The 19,828-nt window shown below is 36.8% G+C and overlaps 1 pseudogene; it reads left to right on the plus strand.

The window, feature by feature from the left end:
* Positions 1-321: 321 nt before the first annotated feature.
* On the plus strand, positions 322-19,562 carry LOC127840024 (long-chain fatty acid transport protein 4-like; annotated as a pseudogene).
* Positions 19,563-19,828: the final 266 nt, after the last annotated feature.

The raw sequence follows: 19,828 nt of genomic DNA on the forward strand, positions 1-19,828 counted from the left end.
AAAACTCGTCACGTGACAAAGCGACAATGGCGTCAAAATTGTGAATTTCAGACTGATGAGAGTTATTTTCATCTATTGTAAGATGCATTTAAAACATTGGAACCTTAAAATATTCCCCCATGCAGTAATTTATATTCATTCACCAATATACGTAGAAATGTATCCAAGAAAATTAAAAAAAATTCTTTGATTTATAGCGCGACATAAATATATTACGGCTCTGGTTGACTTTTGATATGGGGTTGGCTTCAGCGTACAGGTATGTCAATACTATATAAACTGTACGCTGAAGTTTCTTTAGCTATACGTGTTGTAACCCAAATGGAACAAAGCTTGGCTGTGGCATTGCAAAAGGGCTCTTCTGAACAAGATAAAGCCATAGAAGTCCTGTTTAAGACTCTTGGATGGCTTATTGAAGTGATATTATGGGCATTTTTCACTGTTGAATTGAGCTGAAAAGAATTAACTGGTCAAAAGAGTTAGTTAAAATGTGGTTACTGACCAATTACATGCAACTCATCTTGCAACTAGTTGTTTATTAAAATATATTTTATATTCAATATGTTACATGACTCCCCCAGTCCTCTAAGCCGAAATGATCCGTAAAACAAAATTGTTTCGTATGAACGAATCTGCACGAAACTCAATTTAGTTTCACATCGTACATGCATGATCAGTTGTCTAACAAAAGTACGGTTGATATTCAAATGCATTATTTTTCTCTTTCCAGGATATTGTTTTAGTATGTTGATGCTGCATTAACAAATATAAGTGTATATGACAGGACTTTTTTCCCTTCTTTGGGACCCGCCAAAAACGGCCCTTTCCCCTCCGATTTTTTTTCTCCTCAGCAGGTAAATTTTCCCCAAGATATTTTTTTTTTAAACTCTAAATACATAAGTTAACCTGATCCAGTGTAGAAAATATACCAAAGTGCATAATTAAATTATCTGTTGCCTTGAATTTTTTAAAAACAGCAAAATATGTTAAATTGATTATTTAAGACTTTCCTTATTTTCCCCAAAATCCGGCGTTTCGCGTGATTTTTTTTCCCAAAAAATCCTGCATTTTGCGCGATTTTTTTCCCTCAAAAAAGGCCAGACCCTTTCCCCAAAATCAGATAAAAACCCCTGTATAATGGGAAAACACCAGTAATAAACAACAGTTGCGATTGACACCTATACTGTAAGATGCCCATAATATCACTTTAAGGTGGACCTACCTTTGCCAAAATTTCAGTCACTTGTTCATTTACTATATGATTTTAATGTAAAGGACTTGGAAATACTAACCAAAAGTAAAGTAAACTACGAGCCGCCAGAATCAGTCTATGATTTTCTTGATTACAGTGAAAAGTCATGTACTAAGTTTACCAAAATAGTTCTGTTTATTTTTATGCTGGGGGACATATTTTTTTTGCCCTGTCTGTTGGTTGGTTTGTTGGTTTGCGTCAAACTTTAACATTTGCCATAACTTGCATTATTGAAGATAGCAACTTCATATTTGGCCCGCATGTGTATCTCATGGAGCTGCACATTTTCAGTGGTGAAAGGTCAAGGTCATCCTTCAAGGTCAAAGGTCAAATATATGGGGAGGACATAGTGTTTCACAAACACATCTTGATCAAAGTTGTTTTTATTACTTATATTAATTTGTTATTTCTATTGCTAGTCAGGAAAGACCTATTCATTTATTTATTTATGTTCACACTGTTAAAACCTATGATTAAGTATTAGAAAATCTGTCTAAGTGCTATTTTTATCGTTAAGCCTTACAGTACCCATTAATTCAGTTTTGGAGTCATAGATTTTCCCTGGTACTCATAGTTTTAAAATATGCGAGTCCTGTGGCTCATTGAAGTATTATTCTAGATTAATCACTGACCCTGAAGATACATTACTTACGCAGATTTAAATGTACCAGTAGTTTTTTTGCTAGTAGGACTTTTTCACACATCTGAGCAAAAAACATACATTAGTCCGAGTCCAAGGCTATAACAATTTCACTCGGTCTTTAATTTTAAGTCCTGTTCATAGTGTGATTGGCTTTAAAATAGAAATATTGCTTATGATCATTAATTTTCCAAATCCTTCTTAATCCAACAACACAGTCCACTGAAGTCTGCTGGGTGCTGTTTTAACCAATCAAACAATCAATACCAGGAGTTACACACGGACTGGACAGCATTTAAACACACTATTACAAACTTTATTTTTGCAAATTTAAGTTATTTAAATACATTTGAAAAAATATTTAGTTCATAAAAGACAGATTTTCTTGCAGTTTGCGCAGATATCTTAAGGTATAAGAATAAATCCTTGAATACGCCTGAAATTGGTGACAAAATTTTCACTTTGCGTGAAGCATAACGTGAAGAAAAAATTGAATTTTCGAACAAGAACACAATAATAAAGTAATTCTGATGTTTTTCACATTATCCTCAGCAGCATAACAATCTGTTTTTATGCACAAGTTGAAATTCTAAAGAAAAAATGTTTTAAAAACATATTTGGAAAGCAGCACTTTTCTGTGTGATAACATCAACTAAAGTTTACTTGAGAACCCAACAAAGTCGCGTGATCCTGCAACCTTAATACTAAACAGTTCTTGAAGTTGACATGTCAATCACATAGGTCTCGCACAGATGAGAATTATATGCAGATTTATGACTTATATGAACTAGCAGTTCATATTAGACATAAAACTTAAATGAAAGCAATATGTATTACACAACAGGCCTGGTTGCTAAAATTTAAAATGTATAGTCTGTTAACTTGGGACCCAAATAAAATTGAATTTTAAAGCAATTGTTATTTTCAAACATTTTCAAACTAATCAAGCAAACACATTTGTTTATCATTAACACATATATTAAAGGGTTAATAGTTAAGTCACATACATAGCTTGATTAAAAAATAAAACGCTGTAAAGTTATGTTGCCTTTGCAGTTTAGAGCAACCGGTCCCAGATTTGTTTTTGTACACAAACAAATGAACCCTCATAAAATGCATTTTTTAGGAAGTCGATCTTCTTACCAATGACAACGCCAACTTCTTCACTGAGTCCGGCATACGTCAAGATCTTGTGGTTGCCCTGGTGATGGAGAACCGCCCTGACCTGGTGTTCTACTGGATGTGGCTGGCAAAGATAGGGGCAATAGAGGCCCTGATCAACTTCAACCTGAGGGAGATGTCCCAGCTGCACTGTGTACAGGCCGCCCAGGCACAACGTGTGGTCTTCTCGGAGGAGATGGCGCCAGGTAATGAGTATTTAGTTTAATCCAGTTTATTTTAGCTAAATTGCGTTGAAAGTTTAAGGGTCATTGAAATGCTTTTGAGTAAGTTTCTTGGGTAGAAGCAGTTCTTGGTTTCTTTTGGGGAGATCAAAACAATGGCATCAAAATCATATTTGTTTATACATTGTTGAAAAGTTGAAACTTAATCAGAAGTGCTAGTCAACTTGTTTATTTATAAATAAATATGTTCGTTATGCCAAAAAAAGGCTTTTAAAGTATAAATGCTCCTTAGTGAATTGTGACCTACAATAGAGAAAACCGTGAGTTTATACCTTATAACATATAAAACCACACGTCATAGAGAAATAATTTAGTTTTTTGTGTTTAGTTTATGATCAACCTGCAACTAAAATAGCACAAAGACTGACCATTTTGTTGCTAGTAAGTGAATTTATATGCTCCCCCCAAAATTTATTTTGGGGGGAGCATATAGTCGCCGCTTCGTCTGTCCGTGCGTGTGTGCGTCAGTACGTGCACAATTTTCGTCCGGGCTATTTCTCAGCAACGAATGACCGGAATTCAATGAAACTTTATGGGAAGCTTCACTACCAAGAGGAGATGTGCATAGATCAGCGGGTTCTGGTCGGATATTTTTTCACAGAGTTATGACCCTTTGAAATTTTCTATAGAAAAATTATTGTCCCCCCCCCCAACTACTGTGCCCTCAAGACGTTTCCTTTTATCTGAATATATAGTGCAATATTGTGACAAAAAAAACTTTGGGGGAGCATCACCCATCTCCGACGGTTTTTTGTTTACATACTGCAGCATGACATGATCGTATTTCCACCATGTTGGTCAGGTTGATATTTCGCCGGGTACTCTGGCTTCCCCCAACAACACAAGGCTACTTCAAAATTGAAAATATTTCAGTAACAACTAAATAGCCCAACATTGTTGCTAGAATCAAGATTCGTACCAACAAGTCTAGTAAGCTAATACGGTAGACCAGGAATGCAAGGACACATTCCGGGACCACACATAATGCAGCCTCAGACACGTTAGGACCTCATAAACTTGATAATGAATGCATGATTAATTCTTAATTAATTTCTTGCTACATTCAGCCGTAGCTGACATATCCAGGGATCTTTCCAAGTCCTGCAGCCTGTATTATATGGGCGGTGGGCAGTGCCCAGTAGTCGGTGCTGTCAGTCTGGATCCGTTGTTGAAGAAGAGTCCAACCTACACCCCACCTGCACCTATAACCAAGTTTAGGTATTACTAAGATTTGTTGAAGTCATATGAGCCTAGTTCTGGAAACTCTGGGCTTTATGATAGTGCGTAAAGTGTAGTCCCAGAATAACCTGTGCAGTTCGCACAAGCTAATCAGAGACAGCATTTTCTGACTAAACTGGATTTTTAATTAGAAGAGATTTTCTTCAATTTACATAAAAGTGGGAAGTGTTATCCCTGATAAGCCTGTGCGGACTGCACAAATTAGATTTTGACGACAGTTAACACTCATGCCTTAAGCACTGCTTTCCCAGAGCAAGGCTCAATAAGACTTGAAATACTTATATGAGCCACTGCAGGTTTTTCTCACTATTTTGGAATTTTTACCTACATGTATACTGAAATTTTGAGCATGGTAATTTTTGGACTGGACTTGGAAAATAAAGATATGCTTGACCATGATGGGGAACATGACTTACTTATGGCTATAAAATCAGCCAAAAGAGAGTATTGGATACTTATAACTACTTTTGGTCCCAATGTCAATTTACTTGCCTGATAATAACACATTTGAACTTGATTTAAATTTGTTTTGACCATGAAGGCCACTTTTTTCATTTGTTCCCTGATCTCTTGAGTCAAAGTATTTGTTAGTTCCTGACCAAATATTTAGTAAATAGGGGTCTAGATATACTTTATTAATGTAAAAGTGAAATTATCGCACATTTTGTACAGTTATTAAATGATAAAACTAAAACTATGATGAACAATAACAAATTTGCAAAAACGTTTGTTTTTAATTTGCAATTACTTACATTACAGGCATATTCATGATTGGTCACAAGATATAATCAGAATTAAGTCTCTGTGTGAAAAATATGTGGAGTTGTTATTAGTTTGTTTGAATTTTCAGATCGCGTGTTTTACGTATACACATCTGGAACGACAAGACTACCTAAGGCTTCCATCATTTCTCACTCCAGGTATAATTCAATCTTATTTTGAAATCATATTATTAACCTTTTCCCCCCATGAAAGCTAAGTGAAAATGGCTTTTGCATCCAGCATTAAACCAGAACAACCTGCGAGTAACTCGCAATCTGTTAAGGTTTTATGCTGTGTGCTTCTCATCAGTATTCAATGGTTGGATATGAAGCCTTTAAAACTGAATTTAGTAAGAAAGTTATTTAATTTAATGTAAATTTCTCAGGGACTACGAATGCGTCAAAATACGTATCTTAGTGGTAAAGATACACTCTTTTAAGACTCTCTAAGATTTCTGTCCGTCTGTTTCTAAGTAGACACAAATGTGTTAGTAGTTCTGCCACATTCTTCAACCTATATCATTCAAACCTGGACTGTTCTTTATAATATAAGTTTTGCCTTGATTTCTTACATGGAAATATCTTAATTTATGCTTTTAAACCAGGTTTTCCGAAGGAAAAAACGGTTATTAAGATTGGCGAATGTCGGCTGGCGGGCAGGCGGAACAAGCTTTCCCGGGCCAAAACATTGTCGTTCATTGTGAGATTTTAAAATCATTGGGCACATTTGTCCACCATCATTAGACGGTGTGTCGCACGAAAGAATTACATCGATATCTCCAAGGTCAAGGTCACACTTTGAGTTCAAAGGTCAAAAATGGCCATAATGAGCTTGTCTGGGCCTTAACTATGTCATTCATTGTGAGATTTTGAAATTATTTGGCACATTTGTTCACCACCATTGGACAATGTGTTGCGGGAAAGAATTACTTCGATATCTCCAAGGTCAAGGTCGCCACGACTAAAAATAGATTGATTTTGAAACAAGGGGGGTAACTATGAACAATCAGTAACAATGCACATTTTGAGTTGTCTGAGGACTTTATCAGACTTTTTTTCCAAATTGAAATCAAGGTCGCCACGAGTAAAAATAGTGGTTTTGACACAAGGGGAGTAACAATGCACATTTTGAATTGTCTCCATGTATCAGATTTTTTTGTCAAATTGAAAACCTATTTTTGTGACAATGTTGTCCCTTGTTTTCAAATTATAATGTCTGCCATGATTATTACAACTTTATGCGCAATCCCATAATTGGGTATTAGGACATGCTGCATGAGGAAATATTTTAGCGCTCCGTAGGTGCTAGGCACTACGCTAACGTTGAAATTCACAACACAATGTCCAGTTAACATTTTCTTCAAGTTTTATTCTTCAATTTGGTAGCATAACAATAGTCATAAAGAAGTATTATAATATGTTTCAATAGCATTTGCCCATTGTCAATTAATTCCATTAAAATACATTATTTACTGCTTAATCTCTTCAAATACGTTATGTGTCTTACAAAGATGCCTTTGATTGCTGCTATTAACCTGGCCTAGTATTTCAGGTTCTACTACATGGCCAGTGCTGTTCACATGATGTAGGGACTAACTGATCAATACATACTATACGACCCTCTACCCATGTATCGCACAGCAGGGGGCATTATTAGTATGGGCCAGGCATTTCTATGGGGGACCACTGTGGTCATCAAGAAGAAATTCTCAGCCAGTGGATTCTTGGGTGACTGTTTGAAATATAACTGTACAGTGAGTGTTGATTATTCTGTAAACATTTGGAAATATGTGGGTTTTTTCTTTACAAAAGGTCGTAGTGGATATGGTTCCCACCTAGCATCTGGTAGGTTGATGTTTCAATCCCAACTGTAAGACTATTTTTACAATCTTCTCCAAAGATACAACATACTGTTTAACCTAGGAAATGGACTTGCGTGTGTCTAAATAAGACTTACGCTTTTAATGGAATCAAGCGAAATAATGTTTAAACAAAACTAAACATGTTTCTGTCCTTTCTTTTTCAAGGATGTAGCCATCACTAAATTGATAACTGGAACTATTATATATGCAAAGTTCCAAAGGTGTCCTGTCAATGTCATCATAGTAATTCATACATTTTTCTAGTAACAAATAATTGATAATAGTTCTTTTAATATCATAAATACATACCTGCTATCCCTAGCTATACCTTTCCAGGTGGGTTAGCCTCTCCAAAAATCTTCAAGTGCCGGAATTCCGCCATCTCTCCTACTGAAAACAGATCAGTTTAAGCATAGTACACTGTAACCTAACCGGAAATCAAGAACCGTAACTCATCGTACTTTTCTGGACAACACACCGTGCAGATCGCCATTTTTTATCGGCTTTAAATTTGGACTTTTAGTTCAATTCTGCGTGGTGGAATTTGGTTTGAAATTGATGAATTGTATAATTTATCGTTTCTGCTTCATTCGGAAATCTTTTCTTGTATTATTTTGTTGATACTTTGTTGTTTTTCACTTTTTTCCGGGTTTTTCCATGTGCTCATGATTTGAGCACGAGGATTTCGTGATTTTTGTAAACAAGTTATTGACAATTTTGTACATTGTGAATACTTTGTTTAGCTGATTATTTCAGTAATTTTGTTCTTTTTTCATTGTTTTCTTACGCGGAATACTCTTCTTTTTCTACTTTCAGAATAAGAATGAGTTTACAAACTAGAGGTTTGTATGGGCATATTAGGGCTTCGTGGGATTCCCACAAGACTTGTTTGCTATGCGCTAATTGTTCCTTTGAACATAAATGCTCTGTTTGTAGTGCGTAAGTCTTAAGACGATGCGACATGGCGCAGAACGTTTCTTGCAGAAAACGTACAGATGAATCTTCATCAGATGAGAAATTTCCGATGACATTACATCAGACGTCAGATGATCAATTGCAGCATCAGTCATGACGGCATTGGTCAAGATCGTACATAGGTGTTCTTCTATACAATGACAGAATGTTTATCGTTTGCCATTGTGTGCAATAATGATTTTACTTTCCATATGACAATCTGTTTTGAATTAAACTTTGTTTGCCATACGGTCATTATCCGGTGATTACTCTGGTCATTTCATGACCGGTACGTCACCGGGGACCGGTCCGGGCAACAGTCATTATCTGGTGATTACGCTGGTCATTTCATGACCGGTACGTCACCGGGGACCGGACCGGTCACCGGAGACCGGTCCGGTCACCGGTCACTCCCACCGGTCACCGGTCAACATTGACCGGTCCGGTCACCGGTCAGACCCACCGGGGACCGGTCACTCGTCACCGGTCAGACCCACCGGTCACCGGTCAACATTGACCGGTCCGGTCACCGGTCAGACCCCCCGGTCACCGGTCAACATTGAATGGTCCGGTCACCGGGGACCGGTCCGGTCACCGGTCATACCCACCAGTCACCGGACAACATTGACCGGTCCGGTCACCGGTCAGACCCACCGGTCACCGTTCAACATTGACCGGTCCGGTCACCGGTCATACACACCGGTCTCCGGTCAACAGAGACCGGTCCGGTCACCGGTCATACCCACCGGTCACCGGTCAACATTGACTGGACCGGTCACCGGTCACCGGTCAGACCCACCGAACTACCGGTCACTGGTCATATAGTCAACAGTCAACGATCAGAAACAGACATTCTTCTTCATCGGATTATTCAACTTCTTCTTCGTCAAATGCACATTCGTCAGAAACACCGGTCACCGGTCATACTGACCGGTCACCGTTCAGTACTACAGGTCACCGGTCACCGTACACCGGTCAACATGCACTGATCATTAACCGGTCAACAGTTGCTAGTCACCGGTCAACGATCAGAAACAGACGTTCTTCTTCTTCATCTGATTATTCCACTTCTTCGTCGTCGAATACACATTCGTCGTCGACTAGTTCCGATGATAGAGGTAGACGTAGATGCCAGACACGCTCTTATTCATCGAGCAGTCCTCATTCACGTCATCCTTATGATCATTATCGATCATCACGGAAACGATACTCGAGGAGACGTTCTTACCGTCGTAGCCGTTCTAGCTATCGCCGTCGTAGCTGTTCTAGATCACAGCATCACAGGAATAAAGATCGTAGACAAGCTTCATTGAAGCATTGTCGTTCCGACTTTTATGACCGGTCACATTACTATCCTATTTCTGATTGTAATGTCGCCATACCCTATGCACCAGTTTCCATTATGATGTTATCACATGTTGCAGTGACTGATCCGATTTCACAGCCCTTCTATTCTGGTGTTCAACTCACCACAACGGCTGTTTTATCTGCACCGAGGGTATTTACTTCTATTCCTAGTCGGAAACCCTCGGCTGCTATACCGTCTATGCGTGACACATGGTTCAAGATTCCTTTGGAATTATGTACCTGTCACTTTGGATAATTCACTGTCTATTTCCGGCTTTAATTATCAGTGTGTTGACTTTGCGGATAGTCATTATTCGATATCGGAGAATCAGCTTTTGGTGCAGGATAATCCTCTTATCATTCCTACTACTTTCTATGGACGAATAGGGCATGATGGAGATCTTACTATGCTAACTTCTTTAGAAAGTCGATCAATATCAGACCATATGGTGACAACCGTCAGCCAGTTTATGCCCTATGGCATTGGTCAAGGACTACATACGCCATACGGTCATTGCCTGGTGACAACACTGGTCATAGCATGACCGGTACGTCACCTGGTAACTCACCTGGGCCAGTCCGGTCACCGATCACCGGTCCGTGGTATCGGTCCGGTCACCGGTCAATACTACCGGTCACCGGTCAATACTAACGGTCACCGGGCACCGGTCACCGGTCATCGATCAAGAACAGACATCGATATTCATCATCGGATTATTATCCTCTTCTTCTTCTTCAAAGGCATCTGGGTCGTCGACTAGTACCGACAATATATGTAGACGTCTTACACGATCTCCTTTATCGAGTAACCCTCATTTACGGCGTCAATTTGATCGATTCAGATCATCTCGAGACTCTAGGAGACGTTACTCAAAGAGACGTCGTTTCCATTGCATCCGATCTATTTCTCGGCTTTGCAGGTTTAAGCTCGTCATCAAGCTTCACATAGACAGTCTCGCTATGACTACTCGTATCTTACACATTACTATCCTGTCGTGGATTGTAATGTTTCGGTACCCTATGTACCAGATCCAGTTTCCAGTTTAACATTAACAAATGTTGCTAGACTGGTACTACTTCGCAGACTTTGTCGTATGTTGTTTGTTTAACCACTACATATACTTACTCTGCTCTACGGATATCGGCTACGCTATTTTTTCGGGTACCTCGTGCTCCGACACCGTCGAATCCGGACACGTTAGGTCTTCAAGATTCGTCTGGGCAATTCGTACCGATCAATCCTGATAATTTACCATATTCTTTTGGTTTTAATTATCAGATGGTTGATTTGGTGGATGGTCATTCATCATTATCAGATACTCGCAATCTGGTACATGATACTAGCTCTAGTATTTCCAATTCTGTTTCCGCTGATTATTTGCACATTGTTGGTGTTGTAGACAATGAGGCCGATTCAGAGGCAGATTCCAATGATGTCACGGACTAATAATTGTAAGCAATTAATCGGATTTATGAAATGATATTTCAAAATCTTAGTGATGATTATTGCCCAATACCTGCGGAGATGTCTTCTAATTCGACAATCTCAATCACGGGAAATAAGTCCGTAAATTTCATTCCAACAGTCTTTTTTAGGATGCTTCTCGCATTGATACACGCCTTCCTATTGGTTCTACTGTCTTACCAGTATTTCAATCGTTGGAATCAGATAATAAGACATGTCAAAACGAGGAGAACGGTGGAAAGTGCCTTAGGATTTATCTGATCCTATGCATAATGAACGGACTAGAAGCTACAAACCTCTCAGTTTGTTGGAAATGGTCTCCGGACAATCTGTTATCACAGATTCCAATTCTTTAGGAGTTAATACCACATCTTCAATGGTGGCTAGACGAGTAGAAACTATTGGCAGGAGTACCCCTTCTTCCTCGGCAACCGTCTTTGTATCTTATGACGGACGCGATCAAGGAAGGTTGGGTAGCTCATCTGGAACCACTCAGTCTGACAGTTTCGGGGTTGTATTTTCATCAGGAGTCACATCTACATATCAACAATCTAGAAATGCGAACGGTCTTTCTAGTTGTATCTCATTTCCAGTCACATCTTCGAGACTTTTGTGTATGATGTCAACAGACAACACATCAGTTGTGACTTTTCCTCTGTGAAACATTTTATTTATACCCCAAAACATCGATGTGCGAACAACAGCTCAAAAGACTATACTACTAAACAACTCACAAACACAAGCCCGCGTGCTTTTGAGTAAATAACGTCTTTAATAATTACTCTAGTTAGTAATTGCAAACGAAGGCCATAGTGTGAACCAGATAACAATACTAGGGATGTCAACGAATATCCGAATATCCGAATATTCGGTCCCGGACCGAATATTCGGATACTATTTTCCGAATCGAATATTCGGAAGAAAAAAAAAATCGAGTAATTTCAAAGACTTTGTATTCGTGAAATTTGCTTCAAACATTGTACAAAAAGTCGTTCCTCGTGTCAAAATGTTAAGTCCGGATAATTCGTCGCTATGGTGATGACAGTATACCGGTCATAAATCCCGCTAATTGCCTAACAAAGACAGTCACTTTGTGTCAAAATTATGAAAGGTTCTAATCGCATCGGCAATCAAAACACCGACCTGCACTTGATCCAATGACTCGAATTACATTTAAAATTATCAAAGATTAAATGAGTAAAGGAAAAGCCGACTTGGTGTAAAAAAACAAATAAGACCGTATGGCATTTAAAACACAGACCCGTCTTGATCTTATAACTCAAATTACATTTAAGATGATAAAAGATTAAATAAGTAAAGGAAGTGCCGACTTGGTGTGAAAAACAAAAAAGATCGTATGGTTATAATCACGTTGTCCAATCAAAAAAGCTTTTAGAAAATAATTTACTCAACCTCTAACCGAGCAAGAGAATTCTGACGAACTTCAGAGATATTTGCTTGTGAAAATGGAGCCAAACGCTAAACCTCTTGACTGGTGGAAACGTCACGAGAGCGAATTTCCGAAAGTCTATATGTACCTGCAACTTCTATGCCATCTGAGCGCATATTCTCAACCACTGGATTGCTCATCAATAAACTAAGAAATAGACTCGCCAGTGATCTGGTCGACGCAATCGTGTTTTTAAATAAGAACAATGTTCATGTGCCCAGTGACGCCGATCCGAGTGACTTTTAAATGTGGCAACGGTGTTTTGTTTGCATGTGTTCGCTATGTAAATAATACGTTTAAGTTCAGTTCAAATTATTTATAGATCTAACTGTTTTGTCATGTAATTATTTTGTCGTCATGTAAATATTATGTTTCTCGTTCTATTGTTGATGTACAATATTAAAGCACGTGTTCGCTATGTAAATACTATGTTTAAGTTCAGCTTAAATTATTTATAGATCTAACTGTTTTGTTATGTAATTGTTTTGTCGTCATGTAAATATTATGTTTCTCGTTCTATTGTTGATTTACAATATTAAAAGTTTAAAAACAGTTTTCGTCATTCAATTTTAACAATTAGCGCCGGCAATGCTGTGTCAATATTTAGTCACTTCCGGGGAACTTCCGGTAAAAACGAAAGTAGAATTCATGGGGTAATGGAACGGTAAACATAGTTGATTTTTTTCTAACAGATGTTGACCGAATATCCGAATATTCGTTCGGAAGGATGACCGAATATCCGAATACCAATATCGGTATTCGTTGCCATCCCTAAACAATACAAATTCACACATAGACGAACTGACCACATCGGTTTGACGAAACGACGTCACATCTGTTATGACCGATAAATTAGACGGAACGGGTATTAGACGAAACGACAGAAAACCGACGGTTTCAACTAACACACATCGGTCGTTGTTTACTTTCAGACACAGAGGTGAACATTTTATCAATATTTGTGTCTGGAAACTAGGAACTTTTTCATTCTTTGCAAGAACATCAAAATTTCTCTATCGTCTTACACATATCAGGTCGTCTCAACGCCCTGATAGACGTTTTGTCTTGCAATTCTTTCTGTCAAATTAGTTTCCGTTGGGTTTAATGAAATATAATTTGCGCATGCGCGGCAGTATTTTTACAATTGCGTGGATGTATACGCAAAGTTAATCGAAGAACGTTGTTTATCATCGAACGCTAATAATAAGCGTAATGCAATCGTAGATCGCAGTGTAATACTGAACAACGTCAATAATGCATTTCACAGAAATCGATCAAGCTGGGTGGGCGATTGTTATACATTCGTCCACTTGACATAACTGGAAATATCTTGCCTTCTTGGTGAGTTTTTGCCATAATGTCATCGAAACTAATTAATGAACCATGGGATAAGGGTTTTAAGACCTTTTTAAGTCTCCTGTACGATTATTTTCAGGAAACTTCTTCACAGGTCAATTTCATATCTCAGAGAGACATATATTTATACTGATCCAAGCTATGAAATGTCAACATTATGTTTTTCGTTCATTTACCTTCTTAATAGGTTTTAGCTTGTGTTATTGGATGGCTTAATGAGCTTCCAATTAACCGTTGTTTCATCGGGCTTATTAACAGTCCCAACATATATTTTAAGACTGTTTTTCGTCTTTCGTTATGGCTTTTACCATTCGGATCTGTAATTTTGTTATGTAAACCAGGATACCTTGCTTAAAATCAACTCCCCTTTATGGCTTATAACCCTTCAAAGTTCCAAATCTTACTAATACTTGTGGACATGAAGATGATGATATAATTCTTTGCCCAGTCAGGGCGTTAAAATTATATCTTAAGAGTAAAGTCTATTTGAGGTTTTCGTAAGAGACTTTTCATTCCGTTAAAAGGGGGGGGATGTGTCTGAGGCTTCGAATTCTCGTTGGGTAGCCTCAACGATTAAGAAGGCGTATTTATCTCTCTCATTTAGGGATTTATTCCTTTTTAACATTAGACCGCATGAATTAAGAGCTCTTTCGGCTTCGTGGGCATAGATTTATAATGTTCCACTTTCTGAAGTGCTTCAAGCTGCTTTCTGTAGGAATCCGACCACCTTTTCCTCATGCTATCTTCGTTCTCTTGAGTGTCAACAGGACAATTTATATATGTTGAGTCCTTTTGTGGTTGATCAAATAGTAGTTTCTTCCATGGCATAATGTACTGGTCCTATTCAGAAACTAAGTACAATACCGTACTAACGAAGATTGTATGAGGACACAAAAAAAATGTCATTTCTTCTATCTCTGGCTGAAAAATCTGATTATGGGTTTTTGCTGTGATGGGAAAATATAACGAGAACCTCCCACCATAGCTACAAAATCAGCTAGGGATAGCAGGTATGTATTTATGATATTAAAACAATTTTTTTTAAATAAAATTCATTTAAATTATTAAATACTTACCTGCTATCGGTAAGTCCCATCTCCCAACCCCGCTCATCGTTTTATATTTTCATAATTAATTTGAAAAGTACGATGAGTTACGGTTCTTGATTTCCGGTTAGGTTACATTGTACTATGCTTAACCTGATATGTTTTCAGTAGAAGAGGTGGCCGAATTCCGGCACTTGAAAATTTCTGGAGAAGCTAACCCACCAAGGGAGGTATAGCTAGAGATAGCAGGTAAGTATTTAATAATTAAAATAAATTGTATTTAAGAAAATTTGTTTTACATCAAGGACCAACATGGCATAGAGGATATTTGTTCATGTCAGTGTAAGATCGTAGTTATTTCACAAGTGATCATAGAACAATTTATTTTTCTATGATAACAAGTGAAATATCAAACGATCTTACACTGACATGAACAAATTGACTGTTTCTTTTATGCCCATTTTTCAAGAAAATAATTAACATCTGTTTCCCTTTCGCTGAAAAGTTACCCTTTCGCGGAGTTTCTCCTGTGGCGTGCCTCAATACATTTGATTCTGTGGAATGTCGATTTTAACTCACTCGTGATCATAGAATATATATATATATATAATTATTTATGATGATCTAAAAATAGACAAAGGGGTTCCGAAAATGTGTTCTGTTCATCGGTGAAAATAACAAAATTTTGAAATCTTATATTTTTACTGTAAAACTGGTTGGGTTATAAATGTAATGCATTTTCAGATACTTGGATAAGTAGAAAGACAGAATTAAAAAACAAGCAAACAACAACTAATGGTTGTTTTATTAAGAACATGTGTATAAAAAAAGAAATGTACAGTTAAAAATATTCAGGTTCAATACACATTTTGTAAGAACATTATATAAATGTGCAATGGGGTCACTGGGTATCAAACACTAGGTCTGTGCATCGTGATAAAATAAACTTATATGCCTGAAGGCATCTGTTTAAGTCTTTAAACTGTAATTCATTTGAGAATTTCTTAATCACCACTTTTTTATCACATTAAATATTTCTCAGTTATTTCTTCATTACAGGCAGCACAATACATTGTTGAGATATGTCGTTACTTAATGGCTCAGCCGTTCTGACCAACCGAGAATCAGCATCGCGTGCGAGTCATGTTTGGCAATGGGCTTCAGCCAGGATTGTGGCGTGATTTCCAGACGAGATTTGGCGTGAAAATGATTGGCGAGTTTTATGGTGCCACTGAGGGAAATTGTAATATCAGTGAGTATAAATGGTAGTATGAGTGATGTATGCATTGTAACATCAGGAAGGTATGGATTGTAACATCAGTGTGTACACATTGTAATATTAGTGAGGTATAGATTGTAACATCAGTGAGGTATAGACAGTAATATCAGTTAGGCTAAGATTGTAAAATCAATGAGGGATGGATTGTAAAATCAGTAAAGTATAGATTATAGCATCAGTGTGGCAAAGATTGTAACATCAGTGAGGAATAGATTGTAACATCAGTGAGGTATATATTGTAGCTCCAGTAAGTGAGTGATGGTAACATCAGTGAGATATAGATAGTAACATCAGTGAGTTTTAGATTGTAACATCAGTGAGGTATATATTGTAGCTCCAGTAAGTGAGTGATGGTAACATCAGTGAGCTATAGATAGTAACATCAGTGAGGTTTAGATTGTAACATCATTGAGGTATATATTGTAGCATCAGTTAGGTATAGATTGTAACATCAGTGAGGTTTAGATTGTAACATCAGTGAGGTTTAGATTGTAACTTCAGTTAGGAATAGATTGTAATAACAGTGAGGTATAGCTTGTAGCACCATGGGGGTTTTGATTGTTACATCAGTGGGGTATAAATTGTGAGTACACATTGAAAAATGCCTGAGTATACATTGTAATATGAGTGATTTACACATTGTAACATCAGTCAGTATAAATTGTAATATCAGTGATGTATGAATTGAAATATCAGAGATGAATGAATCACAACATAAGTGAGTGTAAATTGTAACATCAGTGAGTATTCATATTAACATCAGGCCGTATAAATTGTTATATTATGGAATATAATTTTGAAGGGTTGTGAATATAGGTTTTAATATAAATGAGTATAAACTGTCAAAACAGTGAGTATGCATAGAAAAATGTATAAATTGTGATAACATAGAGTCTGAATTGTTATGAAAAAGAACAAATTATATATTAATTGAGTATACAATGATACATCAATTACTATACAAACTTTTGTATACTCTTCATATTGGAAAAATTGAAAACCATACAGCGTTCTGCATTTTCACTAGTTCTGCATTTACACCAAAGAGACATTGTATATGATTTGATTTCCAGGCAATATTGACAACACCATTGGGGCCTGTGGTTTCACCTCCATGATCGCTCCCTTCATGTACCCAGTGACCTTGATAAAGGTCGACGAGGACAATAACATCATGAGGGACAGAAATGGAGTCTGTGATCGGGCAAAACCAGGTAAAAATAAGACACACGTTTCAATTGTTAAGACTTTTTTGGCTAATTTGTAATTTTCTTTTTTAGCTCACATGTGTTTATAAATCACACTATATACTACCATATTTTGGTGTAGCACTAATAGGTTACCTACTACCATACGTTTGGTGTAGTACTTTTAGTTAATTCAATATGTTATTTATAGGCCATTTTTTCCGATATGTTTGCAACATGTAGTCTTCTTGCTTCTGAAATTGAATCATGAAAAGAACATACAATTACATTGAGGATTAAAACCTTTTCTTGTGTTTGTTAACATTTAAAATATATATAAACAACACCATGAATTAATGAGTTTATTACTTTGCGTTACAATGTATTGCTCCTTAAGATGGGCTATGTTTTTGTACGATAATTACGTATTGTACTTACATAGTTAGATTCTTTACACAATGATCAAGACTAAAACAAGCTCTGAGAACAGCATACTAGTGCAATGTTCCGTGTATAATATACTGTTGTCAACATTTTCCTAAAATATAGAAACAAATCAGAACTTGTTTTATGTAAGTTTAATAAACAATGTATTTTGCAGAATATAGTGTCTAAGCCAGCTGATACATATATATATGTATATATATAAATATCTGTTGCACCCTTGAAAGGTGCTTTTTGTAAACTTTTAACGATATTCTTGCTATTGGGTAATGCATTTTGTTTAGTTGACAAAAAGTAATATGTATATTATATATCACTATAACTCAGCTGTGACTGTAGGTGAACCCGGAGAGTTGGTGGGAAAGATAGTGGCAGGTGACCCCTTGAGACAGTTTGATGGCTATGTGAGCAAGGAAGCCACTAATAAGAAGGTGGCCATGAACGTGTTCAAAAAGGGAGACATGGCCTTCCTTACTGGTATGCTGGCAGTTGGGGATATTGTAGAGGCATATGTACTCGTAAACGTCCACTAGTGACATAATTATTACAAATCCTAAGATGATGACCTTCCTTTCTTGTATTGTTGAAGTTTTCAATATAGAATAGGGCACATATGCTCATAGAGCTCCATTTTACCTACCTACTTGTTTATTATTGATCTTGCATTTAAAGGGATCTTTTCACGGTTTGATACATTGACAAAATTGAAAACAGTTGTTTCAGAATCGCTAATTTTCGGTTTAGTTATGCTATTTGTGAGGAAACCGTATAACTGAACATTTGCCATGGTCTAATATAGCCACTATATGCATCTTTTAACGATTTAAAAACCTAAAATTATAAAACGTTGCAACGCGAAACAATTGAATAATTTTGAGAGTTCTGTTTAAATTTGTTAAACGACGAAGATTGCTTATATAACGTATAAAATACGCATCTTATGTATGCTTGGCAGGATAGCTCAGTTGGCTTATGCGTTTTTACTTCAGGATTCCGGTAGTCACTGGTTCGAGCCCTGCTACGGGCTACTTTGTTTTCTTTTTTTAATTTTTATTTTTTACTCGAGCTTTTAAAATTTAATGTTTACATTTATCAATATAAAGCATTTAATGACAAACTTCAAAACATACCAAAATCTGTGAAAAGGTCCCTTTAAGACTCTTCATACTGGTATGGCAGATATTTAGTAATATGTAAAGGCGAAACTTCATCTATAAAGCTGAATTTTTACAGGTTACATATTTGTTTTAAATCTTCAAAATTTATCTAATGTTTTAATGTGTTTTGTAGAAGGAAACTTGTGAAAATTAATTTCTGCTTTAGATTTGTTGTCTGGATAATACCAAAATATGTGCGAATTCAAATAATTTGATACGTTTTTAGGTGAAACCTGTGAACATTAATTTCTGCTTTTTAGTGCATTTTGGCATAATACAAAAATATGTACAAATTGGTTGTTGAAGATACATACATTTAATAAAATAAATACTTTTCCAGATTCCTGTATATTTCCCAAGTATATTTCAGATATTTATCATTTTAGGATGATACATTTCCTGATTCCTACATAAAGCCAATAATTATTTTTTTCCAATATCCTGTATATATTGCAAATATTAACCATCTTCAGGTTATGCATTTCTTGATTCCTGTAAAATGTCTAAGTATATTTCACATTTTAACCATTTTCAGGTGATGTATTGATCATGGATGAGTACAGTTACATGACATTCAGAGACCGCACAGGAGACACGTTCCGGTAGCGCGGTGAGAATGTCTCCACGTTTGAGGTGGAGACCACCATCAGCAAGATCATCGGGCTGAGTGATGCTGTCGTCTACGGAGTGGAAGTGACAGGTACAGTAACCAATAAATGAGATGACATTGACTCAGCATAGCTTTAAGGCAGCTTCTATATGGATGTAGATCTACAAAGATAAAAAGGTCTGGAAGAAATTTCTTTTCCCATAATCATTAATGGTAAATCGTAAATATATTGCATGGCTATGGATAATAACGCAATTACAAAATCCAAGTCATACTTATTTATTAACTCTTTACTGAAATATTTTCTGATTGCAACATTTTCTGCCTCTTGATAGGTACATATCCCACTAGAAAAGGGAGTAAATATGAAATAAGA

The sequence above is a fragment of the Dreissena polymorpha genome, chromosome 7, assembly GCF_020536995.1.
Source record: "Dreissena polymorpha isolate Duluth1 chromosome 7, UMN_Dpol_1.0, whole genome shotgun sequence".
NCBI classification, from domain to species: domain Eukaryota; kingdom Metazoa; phylum Mollusca; class Bivalvia; order Myida; family Dreissenidae; genus Dreissena; species Dreissena polymorpha.